Source organism: Lacerta agilis, chromosome 14, assembly GCF_009819535.1.
Source record: "Lacerta agilis isolate rLacAgi1 chromosome 14, rLacAgi1.pri, whole genome shotgun sequence".
Taxonomy (NCBI): domain Eukaryota; kingdom Metazoa; phylum Chordata; class Lepidosauria; order Squamata; family Lacertidae; genus Lacerta; species Lacerta agilis.
Window position 1 is genome coordinate 1,816,923 of NC_046325.1, and position 12,027 is coordinate 1,828,949.

The 12,027-nt window shown below is 52.7% G+C and overlaps 1 protein-coding gene across 1 annotated transcript in view; it reads left to right on the forward strand.

Moving 5' to 3' along the window:
- Positions 1–7,167: 7,167 nt before the first annotated feature.
- Positions 7,168–12,027, forward strand: part of LOC117058463 (probable cation-transporting ATPase 13A3) — a 43,391-nt gene continuing 38,531 nt past the window's right edge. Inside the window, exon 1 of the mRNA XM_033169643.1 lies at positions 7,168–7,287. The gene's annotated coding sequence lies outside the window, so the exon portion shown is untranslated. The remainder of the gene's footprint in view (positions 7,288–12,027) is intronic.

Below are 12,027 nucleotides of genomic sequence, written 5' to 3' on the forward strand. Positions count from 1 at the left end.
CTCTGTGTGGCGCGTGGATCTCTGGGCTCAAGGGGATATGGGCTGGGGGTTCAGTTCGGTGAAGAGGGGGAATGCTTTGTCAGTGTTTGGTACAACTGTCGAAAGCAGCTACAAGAAGGGCGTTAAGAGGCATCACAGGACATTTATAGAATCACAGTGAAATTGGAAAAGGGACCCCAAAGGGTCATTAGTCCAACCCCCTGCTATGCAGGAAGCGCAGCTAAAGAAGCCCTGGCAGATGGCCGTCCGACCTCTGCTTAGAAATCGCTGGTGTACTCCCCACCACCACCTGGTGCGCGCACACACACAATCTGGCCACATCCCCTGCCTGCCCCACCAGGCCTCTGCAGTCCATCCCGCAGTAACCCACACACCCCTCCAAGATTGCACAATGAGCTAAAGATATTTGCTGACCTTAGCAGCCTCTGAGTGGCTCTGGTAAGCGAGTCAAGCCGTACTTAAAATCCAGGGAGGAATCCCCTTCCTGTCCCCCCCCACTCTAACGCAAAGGAATTTCTTCCTACACCCCCCCCCAAACAAAAACACACACAAGCACAAACCATCCCTTGAGCATAAGTGACATCACTTGCCTTCCAGACACCAAGTGTCCCCCCCCCTCCCCGTGAAGGCAGCAGGTGGAACCGGCCGTGAGCTTCCCAAAACCTGCAGGTGCTTTCTATTATTTTACCGCGTTTGTATCCCACCTTCCCCCCCCCCCAAAGAGCTCGAGGTGGCTTACATAGTTCTCCCCCTTGCTCACTTAATCCGCACAACAGCCCTGTGAAGTAGGTTAGGCTGGGAGAAGGCAACGACTGGCCCAGGGTCACCCGGCAAGTTTCATGGCCACCAAATGGGGTGGGGGTGGGGTTTCGAACCCTGGTCTCCCCCAGGTCTTAGCCCCACGCTCTTAACCAGTGGCTCCAGTCCCACCCAGGGAAACGCTGGATGCGGGAGGGAGCCTGGCGTGAGCAGCAGCAGTAGAGGGGCACGTGCCACGCAGGCGGGGTGACAAGGGCTATTGTTCTTCCCTGGCCCCTCTGCCCTTCCCGCGCAGGATCATCGTGTTCCCACAGGGCATGGGACAAACAGCACCACTGAGCGACACACAGTTGCTGGAATGAAAAGCACCTTGTTTGTTGTGGCAACAAACATTTGGCAACACACACACACGCACCCCACTGCTACAATAAAAGCACCCGCCTCACACTTCTTGCAAGAGGCAGCCCTGGAAGCTGAGCAGAGTTGCGATCTGGCACCAACCTCCCCCTTGCCTCTGCTGCTCCTGCAGCAGCACCACCTCCTTGGGGTAATTTTCCAGCTGGTGGAAACTGCAGGAGGAGAGAGTCCTGCTCCTGTGCTCTAATCCTGCTTGCTGTTTTCCCACAGGCAACAGTTCAGCCACTGTGAGAACATGATGCTGTAGCAGATGGGCCACTGGCCTGATCCGGCAAGGCTCTTCTCATGTGCTAAATCTTTATTTATTCAATAGTTTTTTAGCCCACCTTTTCCCCACTCAGCTCACAACAACCCTGCACGGTAGGTTAGGCTGAGAGCGATACAGACTAGCTGTCGGGGCCACACCCAGGGAGTTTCACAGCCGAGTCAGGTACTAGTTTGGCACTCTAACCACTGTACACCACCACCAGCCCTCCCAAGTGAGAACATAATCTGCACATCATAGGAAGTCAAACTACTTATGGCATTCTCTTACAACAGCCCTGTGAGGAAGGTCAGGCTGGGAGAGAAAAGTTTAATATTTTAATTTTCGTGCGCGTTACTTTAAAGTAACGTAGATTTTTCTTGTTCTATCTTTTCGTAAACCGCGTTGAGGTTTGTTTGCTTTTTTATTTTTTTTACAATCAAGCGCTCTATAAAACCTATTAAATAAATAAATAATGTCCACGCAAAGTAGCTCCAGTTGTTTCAAGTGAGTGAGCCAAGCCGTATGCTGCTCAGGAAGGCAAAACTAGGGGAAAGATGCCCACCAAGAAGTCAGGAACCTAAATCCATAGGAAATACCATTGGGCTAAGTAGCTCCCCTGAAAAGCTCAGCCAGGTGGCCGGTCATCTTGGTGCCCGGCAACAGGGTGTCCCGTGGCACACTGATTCAAGCAGTTCCAGATTTTGTCCCTTGACTTTATCCCATACTGGTCCACGGAAGCTTCAAACTGCGGTCTCCCTGGAAACTGTTCCCTAGCAACCGGCTGTCTGCTGCAAATATCCCTGCAAGAATCATGGGGCTGTGGCGTTCCTCCTCCTTGTTCTTCCTATCCTGGATCGTGGTGACCCCTGCCCACTCAAGGAGGCAGAGGGTCAGCGAACTGGGCCCAGGTCAGGGAGAACCGCAGGAGGAAGCCTGCTCCCTTGGGATTGGTGGTGGGGGCTGGCTAGCCAGTGATGACTGCACCTTGCCGCTGCTGCTGGTCCTCTCAGGCTCCCTCACCCTAATTTATATCTTCCTCTCCAAAGGGCGAAGGGTGAGTCTAGGTCTGGGGGGGCGTAAGGGCCGCATGCCGGCTCAAGCAAATCGCCTCTTACAATGAGAACGCGAGGCAAGCCTTGCTGGATCAGGCCAAAGGGGGCCCCATCATCTAGTCCAGCACCTTGGTCTCGCAGTGGCCAAATGCCCCTAAGAATCTAGGAATGGAGATAGACTGCCTTGGGACCTGGAGGTTCTGTAAAAGTCTGGCTGATGGATCAGTCCAGTGGCCCATTCGGAAGCACTGCTGCCTCCAACCGCGGAGGCAGAGCTGAGCCGCTGTGGCTAGGAGCCGTTGAAAGTCCTCTCCCTCCCCCTCCCCCTGGAATTCCTCCAATCTGCTTTTAAAGCCATCCAAGTGGGAGAGAGTTCCATAGTTTAAGCCTGTCCTGCGTGAAGGACTTTCTTTTATCTGTCCTGAATCTCCCAATCACGTTTTTGAAATTCCTCAGGCACCAGATGCATTTTGTGTGAGTCCAGTTGCATATACGTGGAGATTTCTGGGCACGAGGTTGGTGACCAGAGTTTGAAAACCTCTGCCTTAGTCCACTGTTAATAGCATTTCCATTTCCACTGTGCGTGTTTCTCCTTCTTGCATCCTGGGACAAGTGAATTGTTGTAAGAGCGAGCTACAGTCAAGCAATGCAGCTGAGCTCATAGAATTGTAGAAATTTAGCTCTGGAAGGGACCCCAAGGATCATCTAGTCCAACCCCCTGGTGAACAGACATTCTGTTGTGATGACCGTAACCTAGATTCAAGGTGCCACCTGGTGCCTAGGTCGTTCATCTAAATTCCCAACACTGCTTCCAATGCTCAGCTTCATTGGACGTCCACATGTTCCTGAATTACGAGAGAATTTTTTTCCCCTCTCTTCTTTCTCTGCCTCTACCATTTCCCCCCTTTACTCCAAGCCCCAAACTCTGTAACTTTCCTCCAAGGGAGTCACTTCATCCCCTCGATCATTTTGGTTGTTCTGAACCCTTTTCCAACTCGACAGTATCCTTTTTGAGGTGAGGCAACCAGAACTCCCACAGAGTATTCCAAATGCAGTAGGCTTGTATAATGACGTTACGAAATCGGCAGTCTTGTTTTCGGTTTCTTCCCTAACCATCCCTGGCATGGAATTTGCCTTTTCCATGGCTGCCGCACACCAGGTTGACGACGTCTTCGTTGAGCTCTCCGCCTGTGACCCCAGGATTTCGTTCCTGGTCCACACCTCTTCTCGCAGCCAGCCAACATGGCGGCAATCTCAATTTCCTGTTCTTGTTGAGACATGCCTTCACTTATCTCTGAAAGGGAAGTTGCAGCCCTGGCTCTCCGTGGGATGGCTCAGCGGCCCGCCATGTGTTTGTTTAGCTCCGCTCAGAAAACTATTTATGCTACTGACCATCACAGCGTCTGGTGGCAATGAATCCCCAGGAATAATTGCACGTTGCCTGGGGAAGTACTTATCTTTTTGTTTTGCCTTTTGTGTACGGCTAGACTCAGAGGCAGGATAAATAACACATCTCCCTTGTTTTTGTTCTAAATGTCTACCCCATGGCCTCGCAGGCCGTGCCGGAACCATGTTTTAACCACCTGTGGAGGAAGTGGACAGAGAAAAGTCTTTCTCCTTCTCTCCTAACACCAAAACTCATGGACATCCCATGGAGCTGAACGTTGGGAGATTCACGACAGATAAAAGAAAAGTCCGTCTTCAAACACAGTTCAACTGTGGAACTCACTCCCGCGGGGAGACAATAATGGCCAGAAATTTGGACGCCTTTAAAAGAGGTCTGCACAAATTAAAGGAGGGGAGGGCTATTGAGGGCTATTAGCCACAACGGCTACTTATTGAGATTATAAGTAATAATGCTCTGCCTCCAAGGCAGCAATGCTCCAGAATACCATTGGATTCTTATTTCATTATACATGACAAAGCTATCTCTAGCCATCTCACCCCTTGCTTTTTCCTGCAAGACCAATTGCAGTTGTTAACAGTTGCCAACAGGTTTTCCACACCTATCAGCCAATCCCCCATTCCCGCCACCCTTCTGAGTAATACCCCTCCCCACTCTCTCACTATATATAAGGGTCTGGCGACTTCTGTTTCAGTGTATCTGAAGAAGTGTGCATGCACACGGAAGCTCATGCCAAGAACAAACTTAGTTGGTCTCTAAGGTGCTACTGGAAGGAATTTTTTTATTTTGTTCTGGAATACCAGTTGCTGGAAACCGCAGGCGGGGAGAGTTTTTCTTGTGCTCAGATCCTGCTTTGCAGGTTTCCCACCAGGGCACCTGACTGATGCTGGACTAGGTTGGCCACTCTGGCTTGATCCATCGGGCTCTTTTCATGTTATTAAGGAAGATTATTCTTATCCATTCCTTTATTCAGTGGGGAACAGGGAGGTTGAGAGGCCCTTTCCCCCAAATCTGCTCATGCCCTCCTAGAATCACAGAATCCTAGAGTTGGAAGAGACCCCCAAGGGCCATCCAGTCCAACCCCCTGCCAAGCAGGAAACACCATCAAAGCATTCCTGACAGATGGCTGTCAAGCCTCCGCTTAAAGACCTCCAAAGAAGGAGACTCCACCACACTCCTCTCTGCCTTCGGGATGTTCTGGGACTTCTAGTAAGGCGGAGGACAGGAAGGGAGAGCGAGTCACCTGCTTACTGGGAGAGTGAGGGGGAATTTTGCGCAACCAGGGGGTGCAACTGCTGTGCCACTGAATAGCTGTGATTTCTGCATTGCAGAAGGTGGGCCCAAATAACCCTTCAAGCGTCCCTGGAGGTTGCCCCTGACCCCCCACCCCACCCCAGAAATCCTTTCCCTGCCTAGAGCTGCAATCTGTCTAGAGCTGCTCAGGGGTGTACAAGGCACTCTGCCTATGCTCGGGGGAGAAACAAAAATCTCTTTTTTTAGTTTCGCATGTTCCAGGACTGGGCTGCCACCCTGAAAGACAGGTTATATTCCCTGGCTCGATTTCTACCTTGCCGGTTGAAAGATGGAAGCCTCCTGCACTTCTTCAGAGGCATGTCAAAGGTACCGTCCCCTTTATGACCCATTTCCTGCGTCCCAAGGCTGAGCCCTTGCGCTTCCCTAGGGATAAACCTGGGAACAGAGCTGCCTTCTTGGTCCATACTGCTGCCAGTATTGCCCACACTGGCTGGCAGCTTGGCGCGCCAGGGTTTAAGGCCGGAGCGCCTTTCCCAGCCTTACCTAGGGACTGAACACGGGTCCTTCTGCATGCCAAGCAGGTGCTCTCTCGGCGAGCTGCAGACCTGTCGCAATCAGACCCATTGGTCCATCCAGCTCGGTAGTGCCCACACTGACTGGCAGCAGCGGCTCTCCGGGGTTTCAGAAAGGGGGTCTTTTGCAGCCCTGCCTGGAGGTGCTGCTGGGGATTGGACCGGGGGGGGGGCCTTCTGCATGCCAGGCAGGTGACCTGCCCACTCAGCCACGGTGGCCCCCTTCCCCACGCAGGGTGCAGAAGCAGCCGCAGACCAAGACGCCCGGCTGGATGAAGCCATGCTGCGCGAGGTCTCCAGCATCCTCCAGGTTATCCGGCACCGTCTGTGGGAGGTTGTGCAGGACAGAAGGAAACGGCGCAGCCCCAAACGGAGAGCGATGGAGCGCTAGGTCAGAGCAGGAGAAGCACTGCGGCAAGGAGGGTCTCTTCTGGTGGCGCAGCCGGGGAATAAACAGCTTCCCTCTCGCGTCGCCTTTGTGGCGTTTCTTGTTACTTCGTAGGGCTGTAGCGTTGGAAGGGACCCCCAGGGGACATCTAGTCCAGCCCCCTGCTGCAAACGCAGGAATCGCAGTTGGAGAATCCTTGACGGACAGCAGCCTGTGCTCTGTGAATTTAATAATTAATAGTTAATAATAATAATAATAATAATAATAATGTTATTGATACCCCGCCCATCTGGCTGGGTTTCCCTAGCCACTCTGGGCGGCTGACAGCATATATAAAAACATAGTAAAACATTAGGCATTAAAAATTTGATGCATTCATCTCCTGTCATATATATATATATATATATATATATATATACATATATACACACACACACCCCTTATATGCACACACACTCTCTCCATATATGCGCATATATTCACACACAGAGAGTTAAAAGCAGGAATTAAAAGTATTTTTTTTAAAAAAGAGATTAAAATCAGCAGCAGCTGAAACACACACAGGGCTTGTTATTTTACTTAGCAAAAACTATACAATACACCTCTTCTTGACCGTTAAAAAATAAAAAAACCACGAGAATATAAAATAAAATAAAATAATTACATTTTCTATTATTTTTCGTAAGTTAGGCGCTGGTATTAAATAGTATTTCAAGGAGAGCAGTTGAAAACAACCTGTTCCCCCCCCCCCAAAAAAACCCCTCTGAATGGCTCCTGAGGGGAAGGACTACGCTTCCCATGATGCGCAGCGCGGCAGGCGCTGGCGAGGAAAAAAGGGCGGGAAAAGTTTCGACGGAGGCTGCGCGCGAAGGAAAGGGAGCCGGGGCGGCAGTGTGTAAATAAGAGCCGTAGGCGCATGCGCCGGATTTGGGAAGAGAAAGAAGGGGGGAAAGAGGCGCCGGAGAGGAGGAAGAAGCGCATGCGCTTGGCCGCCTCGCGCTGCTTTTCCCGGCGGCCCTCGGGAGGTCTCCTCCTTGCCTGGCTTGGGCGCCTCGCTCTGCCCCTCTCTCTCTCCTCCTCTTCAGGCCGCCGCGAGAGCTTTCCCTGGTCTCCCCCCCTCCCCTGTAGGCCCCGCCCCCTTTTCCGCGACCCCTCCCCCACCCGCCGCTGGTGATGTGATGAGTCCGGAGCGGGTAAGTCGCGCGGGGCGGGGAGAGGCCGGCTGGAGCGAGGGGCGGGGCCAGGCGGGGTTCGGTCACGTGGGAGGGGGAGGGGGCCGTGACAGGCTACCTCGCGTGTTCGCGTGCGTAACGTGGGAACGCGTTACCTTGAAGATCAGTGGGGCGGGGGGGAAGTACGGGGCTGCTGCCACCCAGCACCAGCTCCCAGGAAGAATTGGTGGGAGACCTGAAGTGGCAAAGAGAGGGAGGGAAGGGGAGCTCCTCCCTCCGGGTCATCCAGTCCACCCCCCTAAAACGCAGGAACCCGTGACAGGTGCCCAGGAAGCAGCAGTTCAAAAGCCGTCCGGTGGTCCCCCGCAAGTAGAAATGTAACCCCTCAGGTTTTACCTCAAACCCACTTGCCGCTCCCGCTTCTGCATGAGTTTTCCACTTCCAGAGGCGGGTTGTTTTTGGGGGGATGCCGTTTCTTTAATACCTGGCCATAAGACAGTGTTTTTCAACCTTTTTTGGGCAAGGGCACACTTGTTTTATGAAAAAAATCACGAGGCACACCACCGTTAGAAAATGTTAAAAAAATTAATATATGTGCCTATATTGACTATATATAAAGTAATTCTCTTGAATAGGAATCAAATAAACACAATTTTTCCCACGGCACACCAGGCAACATCTCGCGGCACACTAGTGTGCCGCGGAACAGTGGTTGAAAAACACTGCCATAAGAAAACCTCTAAGGCAGTTTACGATAATATAAAGAAATAATATGCTCATTAAAGAACAAGTAAAAAGCAGGTGCATAGCAAGGTTCAAAAGTCAACAGTAGCTGAAAAAGATAAAACGCTTGCCTAGGCAGAAAACGCTTTAGGCAGGTGCCGAAAGAGAATACAGTGAAGGTGTCTTCCAGATATCACTAGGCAGGGAGTTCCAAAGTGTAGGTTCTGATCGAAGTGGTCAAGCGGGTGCATGTGGGGCCAGGCAACCTCGCAGGTAGGTAAACTGGTCCCGGGTTGTCGAAGGGCTTTATATGCTAATAGCAACACCTCGAACTTCGCCCCGGATCAAATCAGAAACCGGCGCAGGTCTCAGAGCACAGGTGTTGTGTGCTGAGGAGGCCTCGCTCCCGTCAGCAATTGCGCTGCAGCATTCTGTGCTAGCTGAAAGAGCAGCCCCACGCACCAACGCCTGAACTAGTGCGGTCCAGGAACGGCCGTACGTGTTGCACCCGTCACAGCGGGTAAAAGTTACTGGGACTGCCTAGGCCTCCAGTGGCAGAGCTGGGTCTTGGCGCAGATCCTAGGCTGCATGGCTACTCCTTCGGTGTGAGTGTGGCCGGGGGAAGGAAACTGGCCAGTTTCTCGGACGCTCGCCCACGGTGCCTCCATCTGGCCAGGAGTCAAGCTCAGCTGATTTTTTCCTTGCCTCTTGCACCACTGTATCCAGGGCGTGCACGGCCTCTCGTGATTCAGGCGTTGTTGAGAAAGAGAGCTGGGTGTCGTCAGCATACAGCCTTGCCCCCAAACCCCGAATGATTGCTCCCAGTGACTTCCTGTAGATATTCAATAGCGCTCAGGAGGCTGTGATGGACAGCTTTGAAAGAGGATGGGACAGATCCGAGGAGGAGGAGGAGGAGAGGGCTGAATCCCAGTTGCTGGGAATCGCAGGAGGGGAGAGGGACTCTTGTGTTCGAATCCTGCTTGCAGGTTTCCCACAGGCAACCTGGTTGGCCACTGTGAGAACAGCCATTGGCCTGATCCGGCAGGACTGTTCCTATGTCCTTACGTGTCCTGCGACACCCCATAGCGTTAATTGCTGGGCCCCCCCAAAAAAGCATCCCTCCAGTGTTGTTACTCTCCCGTCTCGGCTGTGCTGATAGGACTGCAGCCGCTGTCAACACGGCACCCCAGTTCCCGATCCGCAGAGTCGCTCCAGGACGATGGCATCGGAAGTCGCAGGAAGATTGAGAAGCGAGGAGCAAGGTCACTCGGCAGGACGACCAAGGATAAGTCATGTCTGGGCCGGAACCCAGATTGGAACGGATCCAGATAATCTGTGTCATCCCAGAATGCTTGCAGCTGCCCCCAAGAAGCGGGTATTTGTGCCTCGATGATTAGCTACTCCAGTCCAAACGGTTCAGAGCCCAACGATTTAGGAGAGGCTGAACCAGGCACCAGGCTCCTTCCGCCAGATTTAATAAGCCCTAAGGGCGAACGTTCGGAAGTATTGCGGCCTCAGCTGATTGCGTGAGCTGGGAAAAGCACATCACCTGCTGAAGCACTGGGCGCACCAAACAGAAATGCAGTAGATTCAGAGTCAAGGTCTGAATGTGTAGCCAGTTGGTCACAGCAGGTCCTCAAGCGCTTCGGAGATCTCTCCCCTGCTGTGGGAGTCTGTGATCTCTGGACTGTCCGAAATAACTCCCCTCGCCGGCTACTAGAAGGTGCAGTTCAAGCAGCAAAATGAGCATTTTCGCAACCTTCACCGTCCCGTGGCAGGCACGCTCCTGTGCATTGTGCATTGTTTGGACAGATTCGGACCAAGACTTACTGTTGTTATTGTTGTGCATTTATTTGCACCCCGTCTGTTTCCAGACAGGGACTCAGGTGGCTTACGGGTAAAAATAGGAACAGCTAAAAATATTGCTGGGGGCGGGGGAGTCATTAAAAAGCGATTAAGCATTAATAGAATTTAAACTGTTTATAAATATGAGGCACCTATTTGAAACATACAGATAATTACAATAAACGGCGTTGAAAGCATTCAGTTCCTCAAAGCTACTTGGAATAAGGGGATTTTCACCTGCCGACGATGAAGGACGAGGAGGGAGCCGGTCTGACTTCGCCAGGAAGGGCGTTCCAAAGTTGTCTGGAGCAGTCGCCATCTAGAAGGCCCGCTCTCCTGCATCCCCACCAAGCGGGCCTGAGGGGGGGGTGGGACTGAGAGAAAGCTCCCCCCCCAAGTATCAATACCTGGACAGGTTCATATGAGCGAATGCGGCCTTATCTGACAGCCCAGACCTAAGACTTTTCAGGCTTTATAGGTGCCCTGTCCAATGCATTGGACTGAAGACCAGTAAATGGTTAAACTATGGAACTCCCTCCCGCAGGAGGCAGCGATGTCCACCAACCCAGGTGGCTTTAAAAGAGAGGATTAGACAAATTCATGGAGGAAGGGGGCAATCAACGGCTACTACTTGCACTCAAATCCTACTTCAGAGCCAGCGTGGTGTAGTGGTTAAGAGCGACGGACTCATAATCTGGTGAACCGGGTTCGCTTCCCCGCTCCTCCACATGCAGCTGCTGGGTGACCTTGGGCTAGTCACACTTCTCTGAAGTCTCTCAGCCCCACTCACCTCACAGTGGGTTTGTTGTGGGGAGGAAGGGAAAAGGAGAACGTTAGCCGCTTTGAGACTCCTTCGGGTAGTGATAAAGCGGGATATCAAATCCAAACTCTTCTTCTTCTTGTGGCATCTGGCCATCCACTGTGAGAACAGGATGATGTACCAGGTGGGCTGTTGTCGTCATCCCACGGGGCTCTTCGGATGTTTTTAGGAGGGCAAATGGCTCCACCCTCCTGCTGCGTTCCTGAGCCGGGAGCAGAGGAAGGAAGGAGCGCTACGTGTCCCCCCCCCCCCGTGCCAGGCCGCTCTCTTGCCCACCTGCTGTTCCCTGCCACCTGTGGCTACCAGGCGAGTGCTTAAATGCAAGGCTGTGTTAGGAGGAAGGCAGAGGGGCAGCAGAACTGGCGGTGTTCTGGGTGGGACCCCCTAGGAGAGAAGCTCTTGTGGCACCCCCTCCCTTGCCGATTGCCTGGTTCACGCGGTGCAAACCGGTGAGAGGCGGGGAGGATCGTCTCCGCCACAGCTGTGAGCAGGCACTTGGCAAGGTGCGGAGCTTCTACCTGGATCTTCCTTCCCAGGTGGCTGATAAGTGTGGCACCAGCACAAAAGGAAGTCCTGCTGTTTGTTCTGAGCTCGTGGCTCATCAGAGAGGCTTAGTCTGAGGCTTGGCTCTAGAGGCACTGCCTCTCCCCGTGGGTAGGAAAGGCAGATGTGAATTTCCACTTGCCGAACAGTGTTAAGAGGGCGTCACCCATGCCCTCTGGCGGGTCTGAGCACCTCTGAGAAAAGGGGGCTGTTGCTGAGGCCCGAGCGGCCTGCCCGGCTCTAGTCAAGGCAGCACACGTCAAGCAGGCGTGGAGAAGGGGGCACCGCAGGCCATCTAGTCCAACCCCCCCTTGCAGATTGCGTTAGGAACTCAGGTATATAAGCTATCCGCCAAATGGCACCTTAAACCACAACGGGACTTGTGTTCGCCAGGGGGTTGGGCTAGATGACCCTCAAGGTCCCTTCCAGCGCCAAAGTCCTCCGATTCTATGACCTCAGCTACATTGCTTGACTGTCCCGTGCAACAATTCACTTGTCCCCGGATGCAAGCAGGAGAAACACACACCGTGGAAATGGTTTTGACTTATGGGCTAAGGCAGAGGTTTCTAAACTGTGGTCTGTGTGAGTCGCGCAGATCTGCACCCAGCCCTGTCCTCATTTTCCTTGATGTGATGATGGTGGAGGACTGAGGTGCCCAGCAAGGGGGTCCGTGATTCTCACAGCGCGCACAAAACGAGACGCACGTCTTTTGCTCAGGTAGCAAAACCTGCCTGGCGCCCAGGGAATTTCGAACCCTGAGTACAATGTGCAAGTTGCAATTCAGTGATCCTTGATAGAAGGCCATTCAACCTCTGCTTAAAAAACTAGAG